Raw genomic sequence first — 9,824 nt, forward strand, 5'->3', positions numbered from 1 at the left:
GAGAATTGGGAGGTTCAAGTTTTGATGACCTTTTTGGAAGTTTCTACTGGGTAGCTAATGTGACTTCTGCCTTAACACAATGGCTATTGTGATATTATGATTAGCAGGGATCCGGGTTTTCCATTTCTCATGGAAAAATGGAGTAAAATGCGGATTTTCCCCCTTACTGGAGTAAAACATGGATTTTAGCAGAGAAACCGACAGATTTTGCAGTTTTGCCCTGAGTCCTCGGCAGGCTGGCAGAGTTCCAGCCTGTTTGTGTGGGGAAGGATTGAGGCCCCCAGAGGGAGGAAGGGAGCTGGGCAGGGCTGGGGATGCTACCCAGCTGGGCGGTGTGTGGGGCTTGAGGCTCAGGGCTGCAATGCACAGCCACAGGGCCCCAGTGGGGAGCAATACAGGGCTGCAGGAGGGTCATCCAGGGGGGAGCTCCCTATCACAGTGGGGACCTGTGCCCCCCAAATCTGTTTGTGGGGTGGGGGTGAGGTGAGGTGGACTGCCTGCTGCAGGCTGGGGCTTCTGCCCTGGTGCCCTCCCACAGGGGGCCTCTGCAGCCTGGTGTGTCTGACCCAGTACTTTAGGGCAGAGCGAGGCCGCACAGGAAAGCTGCTTGCCACTGCGAGCTCTGCACTGCCCTGGTGATGCATCCCCTGCCACTCCAGAACTCTTGTGTTGAGGCCAATTTAGTGTTTGACTAAAACATTTCTTCCAGCAATCCATCTCATCTTGATATGAAAGACATCAACTCATGACTGATTTTTCCATTGGAAGTTTGCCCCAGTGGTCAATAACTCTGAGTGTTAAAAGTCAAGGCTTTTTAAAGTGAAATCATAGGTCCTCTATGCCTGACACTCATAGATGATAGAGCCATGTAGGCCTGCAAATTATTGATTTTAGTGGCTAAACTGGTGTTGTAGGTTCTATTCCTATGCATCACCCCTATAGCCAGCATCACCCCAATGCTCCCCCCCAACTCTCAAGAGGACCTAAAAGTAATGTCCTGTAAATTGTTGAAATTGTCATCGTGTGTGCAAATCACATGACAATTGCTTACAGAAGAGGTGAAATCAGACTTTAAAGAAGCTGTTAGGGCAGTTTCTGGTAGCAGAAACCTTCAACTGGGATATACTGGGCACATCTACATGAGACACTTTACTGCGCAGTAGAGATAATTACTGCAAAGTAAACATCCACATCTACATATGCAGATGCTTACTGTGTAGTAATTGTCTCTAGTCATGAGTATATTTGCTACCTGCAAATATAAGCAGCAAATTTACTCATGATTATTAGCTGTGCAGTAGCACACATGTAGATGCCTGATCAGGAGAAAATGTGCTCCTGGTCAGCTGGGATACAGGGGGTGGGAAATTGCTCCCTAACAGTGGGAGCTGCCTGCTGCTGAGGTGGGCTCTGCCACCAGAGCCAGGGTGCAAACAATGTCCCCCAGCCCTGGCAGTAAGGAGCTCCCCACCCCGACTCTGCAATTGAAGGGCTGGGCTGAGAGATCTCTGTCTGCCTGTACCAGCTTCAAAGTCACAGGGCCATGGCCACAGGAGTTGAGCTGGGAGAGAAGGATCTCCCAGAGCCAGCCTCATGCCCACAGGGCAGGGCTTCCAGGGCAGGGGGACATTGTTGCCACCTGGGCTCCCGTGATGGAGTGCTCAGCTCCCCTGCAGCAGGCAGCTTCTGGAGCAGAGAGCAATGTCCCAAGCCCTGCCAGGAGACAGCTGTCTCGTGGCCCTTGGGCTAGTACCCAGAGGGAACTTAGAGCTCCCCCTGGCTGCTGCAGGGGCTGATTTTGTGGCTGCAGGGAGGGGGAGCAGTCTGCTGCTAGGAGCAGCAAATCTTCTCCCACATCCCCGCATGTGCAGACACATGTCCTGGAGCATTTATTCTCTAGTAGTTTACTCAAGAGTAAACTGCTTCCAGATCTTTTGCACAGGTAGACACACCCACTGTTGCCTTATTGGTTGTTTGGAATATGAGAAATTCCTCAATCCTCAACAGATTTCTACCCTTTTGAACTTTTCTATGGTAAATACGCCTGGGGTATATCAGACCTCCTTCAGGAGGCCTGGCAGATACAGGGCCAGAGAAGTAAAAAAATATTCCAGTAGGTTCCCAAACTTTGGGAATGGTGGGATCTAGTAAGAACATTCACCCGGAAGAATCTCCACACCATGCAGACTCAGAAGCAACAGTGTAATAAGAATGCCCAACTTTAGGCATATCCAAAGGACTGGGTCCTGTTGCTAATCTCCTCAGTGGGAAGTAAACTGCTAGACAAATGACAGGTGCTCTTTGAGGTTATGAGACATTTCAGGGAGGTGGATTATGAAGTTTGCTAGTGGGGAGGTGCCATGGGACCTAGATTTTTCATGTAAACCTCCTAAAATTGTTGAGGGCTTGAGAAGCCTTCAGTGCCTCTATCTGTTTTACAGTTGAAAAGGTTCCCCAACTTTATTATTACATGTGTGCACCCCATGACAGTAAGCATTACTTTCTTTTAAAAGTAAATAAGGTCAGAAGTCAGAGATGCATAATCATCAAAATGTTCCTAAATGCCCAGAGATATATCATCCCTAATGTCCCCAAAATGTCCCGTCATCAAAATCTCCTCACTAATCCTCAAATTCTATTTTACCTCTAAGCGACCTCCTAAGCTTGAATTGATCAACTTTTACATCACACCTTCTTCTTATTTTTAAGATTAAGTTACATAAAGCTGCAGGGAGGAGAAACACTCACTTATCTTTTGAATAACCCTACCTTTTACAATTTTTGGGAGGCTGCAAATGGGCTAGAACGTGTAACCATAGATGCCATACATACAGGAAACCCTTGGTATACACAGGTTCAGCATTTGCGGTTTCAAATATTTGCGAATGCCAAACCCACTTTTTAAATACACTTTAAACACTTACTAGAGCTCCTCGGGAGCTCCATGCTTGCTGCCACTGGACTCCCACTGCCGCACTCTCACTGTTGCTGCCAGAGCCGTGCCCCCCCGGCAGCTGGGGGCACTGCATTCATGAGCGCAGTACCCTATTCGCAGATTTTGCCATTTGCGGGGATCACAGGAATGTATCCCCCACAAATGGTGAGGGTCACCTGTGCAACCTAGGTGATTCAGAGGAGAAATACAATTTGGCTTTAGAGTTATATTGTTCCACTGGGCATATCTACACATGCATTTAAATGCTACTACATTTAATGTGCATTGAGGCAATGCACATCAAGTGATTTTTTGCAGGTTTCTACACATTCACTTGGCACTAAAGTTAGTGGCAAGTCCTTCCAGCCCTACCATATGCACCTGTGGCTGCCAGGGGGGCTCCAGCCTCCGCGGCTATGGCTGCCAGCACTTTGCAGCCATATTGAAGGCAGAGTCAGCTGCCAGAACGTGACAGCCATCTTGGAAACAGCTCCGTCCTCTGACCCATGGCCAGACTCTTCCCTGACCAGAAGCTGTGTACCCAGTGCAGGGGCAGCACATGCCAGCTCCCTCCTTACCCATCCTGCCTCCCCATGGCAGGGCTGCTACAGCCCCTGCTCCTGCCAGCAATGTCTAGCACCCTGCTGCTCCACCTCTGCCCTTGCTAGCAATGACCAGAGACACATGCTTTTGCTGGCCATGGTACTGGCCCTGCTGGCCCAGCAGCTCCCCCCCACCCCCCACCCTGCCCCGCCCCACCCCACCCCACTCCATGGACCCACCAGCAGGGGCCAGGACATTTGCTGCAGGAGGCCCTGTCCAGCCCCCTCCTCCTGCACTCCCCACTCCAACTTGCCTGCCCGGCCACTTACACCCCTTGCCCACCCCCAGCACCACTCTCAGGACATGCACACAGGTGAGACAAAAAAGCTTTATTTCCCTCACAAAACTCACAACTATCCCTTCCCCCTCAACAAATAGCGCTCCCTCCCCCACCCCTGAGCCCCATGTTTCTGTGCACTGCCCCGGGGCCAGTGACCCACTGGGTGCCGGCTGAAGCCTGCAGCCTGCTGCTGCCCCTCCCCAGCCCCGACATCTCCCCAGGGCTGCTGCCTGACCATCTCTGGGAGCAGGGCCAGCACCTGGCTCTTGCTTCTGCTCACCCCCAACAATACTCACCTGTGGCCAAGCAGGACCTCTGGCTAGGGAACAGGGCTAGCAGTGGCATCCTGGGGGCTGGGGGCACACAGGGCCTTCAGTCCTCAAAGGTCCTGGTATGTGTGCCTCAGGGCACAAAATGGCTGCTGGCTTTTTTAGCCTGCAGGAAGGGGCTACTACAGAACAAAGGTGTCTAAGAGGTTACTAAAAAAGACCCTGTCAACCCATTCCAGTGACCAGCTAGGCTCATCAGACAGAGTCGTCAGGGTCTCCTACAAGAATACCACAGGGCACCCCCACTCCCGAAGGAAGGAGAGTACCCAGAATCTCTGGAGACCCTTCCTGCAGCCATGGACGTCGAGGGTCACAATCTTAAACAACCTCATGGCTGGGCGGGTGAATCAGATGGTTCAGCAGGGGTCTCATGCATCTCAACACCCAACATGGGGTACACCGGCTCATGCAGTGCCCTCTCATAGGCATAGAGGTCATCTATGAAACTGCAGGCCTGCCTATAGATCTGGGTGTTGCAGCTCTTGGGCCTCTTGATTTCTCCCGCCAGCACCCTTGCAGTGTTAAGGATGCTGTCAAAATCTCCCCAGCAGTCCAAGGTGAGCTGCACCTTACTGGTGGACTGCTGGATGAACTCACAGTCAAGGAATGCAAGTAACTCACCCCTGGGTACCACTGGGGCTGAGAGGTCCCGCAGCTTCCATGGAGCCTGATGGTTCCGCGGCATCGTCTTCCTGGTTCTGGGACTCAGCAGGCTCCTTGGGCACCATCTGAATTCCCCAGTCTGCCAAGACCCCAGACTCGGGTTGGGATTGGGAGAGCTCTGCAGCCCCTTGAGAGACAGGCGGGGGTGGCACTCTGTCACAAGATGGTAGGGTAGAACTGGAGCCCTGGGGGGATTGTGCAGGGTCCCGAACAAGATCAGCCTGTTGATCAACACAGGTGCTGGCCCCAGCCTTCAACTCCCCTTGGCTGCAGATCCAGGAGGAACTGGGCAGGGTCAGTTTGCCCCAAGTGGCACAACCTGCCCCGCACCAAAGTGCACGTTCAGGCACATGTGCTGAGGCAAAAATCTCTGGCATAAATTTGTGCCACTCCTATTTGAGCTGCTGCAAACATATGTGCCTGTATGTGTGGATGCACCCTATGGGTCCGATTCCAAGGAGGCAGGACCTGGCCCAGCCCAATGCGCAGCCTCTGTGAGTGGTGCCGGGCTTCTGGGTGACAGCACAAGTGGCTCAGTGCTGCCCGAAAGCACATTGCTGCAGGGCAGACCGGGTCAGACCTATGACGTGGCAGAGGTGGTGCTGGGTCTGAGGCGTATGTGCCCTCAGAAGCAGTTTGAGATGCCACAAGAGGCATAACGTGAATGGAAAAATGTTCCCTGCACTGAATGTTAGCAACACGGGCTCTAAACTTGATACCTGAAAATCTGAGGGGGCTGCTCATGGGGCGCGGGTCACCCTCAGGGTGCACAGACCCCCACAGGAGCAGCAGCTGAGGAGCACTCAGGGTGCTTTGCCGGCAGACCCGCACCCCACAGCATGGCCTGAGCCACAGCATGGTCCCGGTCACATGTCATGGGCCCAGCCCAGCCTGGGGCCATGCTCTTTCCGGCAGTACTGGGCCACTCAGGCTGTCACTCAGGGCTCAGCACTGCAGGGGCCATGCATTAGGCTGGGCCAGGTCCTGTCTCCAGGGAACCGGCCTGGCCCAGCCCAACAGTGTGCAGGGCACTTGGAGACAGGACCTGGCCCAGCCTGATGTGTGGACCCTGTGAGCAGTGCCAGCCTGCTGGGTGACAGCCAGAGTGGCCTGGTTCTGCCCAAAGGTGCCCGAAGGGCCAGGCCAGGCCTGTGACATGGAGCACAGGTGGCGCCAGATGCCAGGCAGCCAGGGCCACATTGCTCCATGGGGAGGTTCTGCCAGCAGTGAGCCCTGAGCACCCCACAGCTGCTACTGCTGTGGTGGGGCAGTGCACCCTGTGGGGGGGGGGGAGACTGTGCCCTGCTGGGGCCAGGGTACCCACCCCTCCTAAGTAGTCCCACTGAGTCAACCTACAATCCACCCACAACCCCCCCAAAACAACCCCCACAAACCCCTCACCAACATAACCAGCTCCATACCCCCCACAACCTCACCCACACAAAACTTACACCCACCCTCAATCCACCTACAAGCCCCTCCCCTCAAACATCACATCACCCCCACAAATCACATAACCTTCATGCACAGCTGAGCACTTGGGATGGGAGGGACCTGCTGGTGGGACCTGTGGCTGCAGGGGCAACTGCCACATTGCAGCCCTGCCCTGTGCCCACACTGGTGCTGGGACATGTGCCCCGTCTTGGGGGTGCTTCTGATCCCAGAAACCCTTTGGGGAGTGTAATGGGCTGGCAGGAGGGCTGTAGATGGCAGCAGGTGTGTGTGTGTGTGTGTGTGTGTGCGTGTGTGTGTGTGTGAGAGCAAAAACGAGAGGTTAGGGTGGGGGGAGCGCTTTGGGTAAGAGAGGCCTAGAGCCAGGGTTAGAGCCCCTCTGCTCCCCTAGAGCACCCTGTGCAGGGGGAGGCAAGCCTGGAAGGGAAGGGCCTTGGCCAGCCCTGTCCCTGAGCCCCAGTCGAGGGCTTCCCAGGAATGGCATGGGGATCGCTGGGGCCTGGGCACAGGTGCTGGGTGCAGAACAGCAAGCACTGGCACTGATAAGAGCCACAAAGCAGTGGGTGGGACAGCTGCAGCTGGACCCATGTCCTAGTGCTAGGATGGAGCTAGTGGGGGCAGGCAGGGGCTGCAAGTCAGGAGTGAAGGGTTTGGGGAGGGCTGTGGGTTGAGAGTGAGGGGCAAAGGCAGGGACAGAGCATGAGCATATTCCAGGATGTGCTGCTCAGTGCTGCACATCCTGGTGAGCAAAGGAGGTAGGGGCAGCTCTGATTTTTCTGTGACAAAAAACCCAAAAGCAAATGCCAAAGTGTATAGATACTTAGAATTTTTATTCTGACAGAGGTACTGGTAGGCTTCCAAATTGCTTTAAAATTGTAAATATATCAATAAAATATTGCCCAACTGGTCAATGAAATCTCAATATATGTAGTGGCATTTCGTTTTAATTGTGGAAGAGCACGGACTTTGGGGTATTTTAAAGAGTGAATTTGGGTTAGAATACAAGGAAGTCGAGGGGAAAGGGACTTAACGGTGGGGGTCTACTACAGACCACCCGACCACGGGGAAGAGCTAGACCGGGAATTCTTAAGTCAGCTCACAACGATCATTAGGTCAAAGGACGTGGTCATCATGGGTGACCTGAACTTTCCAGACATCTGCTGGGAAGAGCAGTCAGCCAGGTCTGACCACTCACGAAGGTTCCTAGCTGAGATACATGACCTCTATCTAACCCAGTAGGTGCACATCCCCACCAGGGGAGATGCCTTGTTGGACCTGGTCCTGGCCATGGGTGATGACCTGGTGAGGGGGCTGTGGGTGCTCGACCACCTGGGCAACAGTGATCATTGCCTGCTGGGATTCACCATCCAGCGCAAGGTGGCAAAGGCCTGCAGCAAGGCAACAGCCCTGGACTTCAGGAGGGTGGACTTCATTGAGGTAAGGAGAATAGTCGGGGAGACACTGAGGTCCCAGAGGGGAGGAGTCGGGTGTCTAAGAGGAGTGGTCGTTCCTTAAGGAGATGATCCTCCAAGCCCAAAGGGAGGTAATCCCAACACAGATCAAAGGTGGCAAGAGGACGCAAAAGCCCCCATGGCTCACCAAAAGCATATGGAAACATGTCCTGGCTAAAAAGGAGGCATACACCCAATGGAAGGGAGGGGCCATCACCAGGGAGGACTATGCCTCGGTTGGTTGCTCCGGGCTGCAGGGGGGCAGTCAGGAAGGCCAAGGCGGAGATGGAACTGGGACTAGCGACCCGGATCAAGGACAACAGGAAGTCCTTTTTTAAATACATAGTGGGTAAAAAGGAGGTACCGGGTAACATGGGGCCTCTGCAAGACATGCTAGGAAATCTGGTCGTTGCACCAGATGACAAAGCTAACCTATTTAACAATTTATTTGCCTCCATTTTTCTGAGCAGGGACCAGGTCACCCCCCCACTGAGCCCCCCTAACCCCCACAGGAGGTGCACCTAGGCCCAGGGTCAGTGAGGATCTAGTCAGGGAACTTCTGGAGGGACTGGATGTATTTAAATCAGCTGGTCCTGATGATCTCCACCCCAGAGTGCTGAGAGAATTAGCAAAGGTCATTGCGGGACCCCTGGCATGGCTTTACGAGCACTCATGGTGCTCCGGCATGGTGCCAGATGACTGAAAAAGGGCCAATGTGGTTCCCATTTTCAAAAAAGGGAGGAAGGAGGACCCGGGAAACTATAAGCCAGCTAGTCTTACCTCAATCCTGGGTAAGCTTTTTGAGAGAGTTATCCTGGTGCATGTCCGTGAGGAGCCAGCGGGGGAGATTATTCTTGGAAGCAACCAACACGGGTTCATTAGAGGCAAGTCCTGTCAGACCAACCTGGTGGCCTTCTATGACGAGGTCTCAAAATCCTTAGACTAAGGTGTAGCAGTGGATGTAGTCTTTCTGGACTTAAGGAAGGCCTTTGACACTGTCTCTCACCCCATTCTCATTAAAAAAAACTAGGGGACTGTGGTGTCAATACCTACACAGTCAAATGGGTCACTAAGTGGCTAGAGGGCCACACCCAGAGAGTGGTGGTGGATGGGTTTTATTCGACCTGGAGGGATGTGGGCAGTGGAGTCCCCCAGGGCTCAGTCCTCGGACCCACGCTGTTCAATATCTTCATCAGCGACTTGAACGGGGGGGGTAAAAAGCACCCTGTTCAAATTCGCAGATGACACTAAGATGTGGGGGGATGTGGGCATGCTAGAAGGGAGGAATAGGCTGCAATTGGACCTAGACAGGTTGCAGGGGTGGGTAGATGAGAACAGGATGGGTTTCAACACTGACAAGTGCACGGTGCTGCACCTGAGAAGGAAGAACCAGCGGTAGACCTACAGGCTGGGGAACTCCCTTCTCGTCAGTGCAGAGGCAGAAAAGGATCTTGGAGTCATTATTGATGCCAAAATGAACATGAACATGGGCCGACAGTGTGGGGACACGGTTAGGAAGGCCAACTGCACCTTGTCATGCATCCACAGATGCATCTCAAGCAGGTCCAAGGAGGTGATCCTCCCCCTCTATGCAACACTGGTCAAGCTGCAGTTGGACTACTGCATCCAGTTCTGGGCGCCGCACTTCAGGAGGGATGTGGACAACATGGAGAGGGTGCAGAGTAGGGAAGATCCTACGAGGAGAGGCTAAGGGACCTGAACCTGTTCAGCCTCCACAAGTGAAGGCTGTGAGGGGATCTGGTGGCCATTTACAAACTAGTCAGAGGGGGCATTGGGGGAGTCCCTGTTCCCCCGAGCACTACCAGGAGTGACTAGAAATAACGGTCACAAGCTGGCAGAGGGTAGATTCAGGCTAGACATCAGGAGGCGCTACTTCACTGTCAGGGAGGCTAGGATCTGGAACCAACTTCTGAGAGAAGTGGTGCTGGCTCCTACCCTGGGGGTCTTCAAGAGGAGGCTGGATGAACACCTGGCCGGGGTCATTTGACCCCAGTACTCTTTCCTGCCATGGCAGGGGGTCAGACTCGATGATCTGCTCAGGTCCCTTCCAACCCTACCCTACCCTACCAACTAGGGCCACTGCAGCAGTC

The sequence above is a fragment of the Alligator mississippiensis genome, chromosome 15 (assembly GCF_030867095.1).
Source record: "Alligator mississippiensis isolate rAllMis1 chromosome 15, rAllMis1, whole genome shotgun sequence".
Taxonomy (NCBI): domain Eukaryota; kingdom Metazoa; phylum Chordata; order Crocodylia; family Alligatoridae; genus Alligator; species Alligator mississippiensis.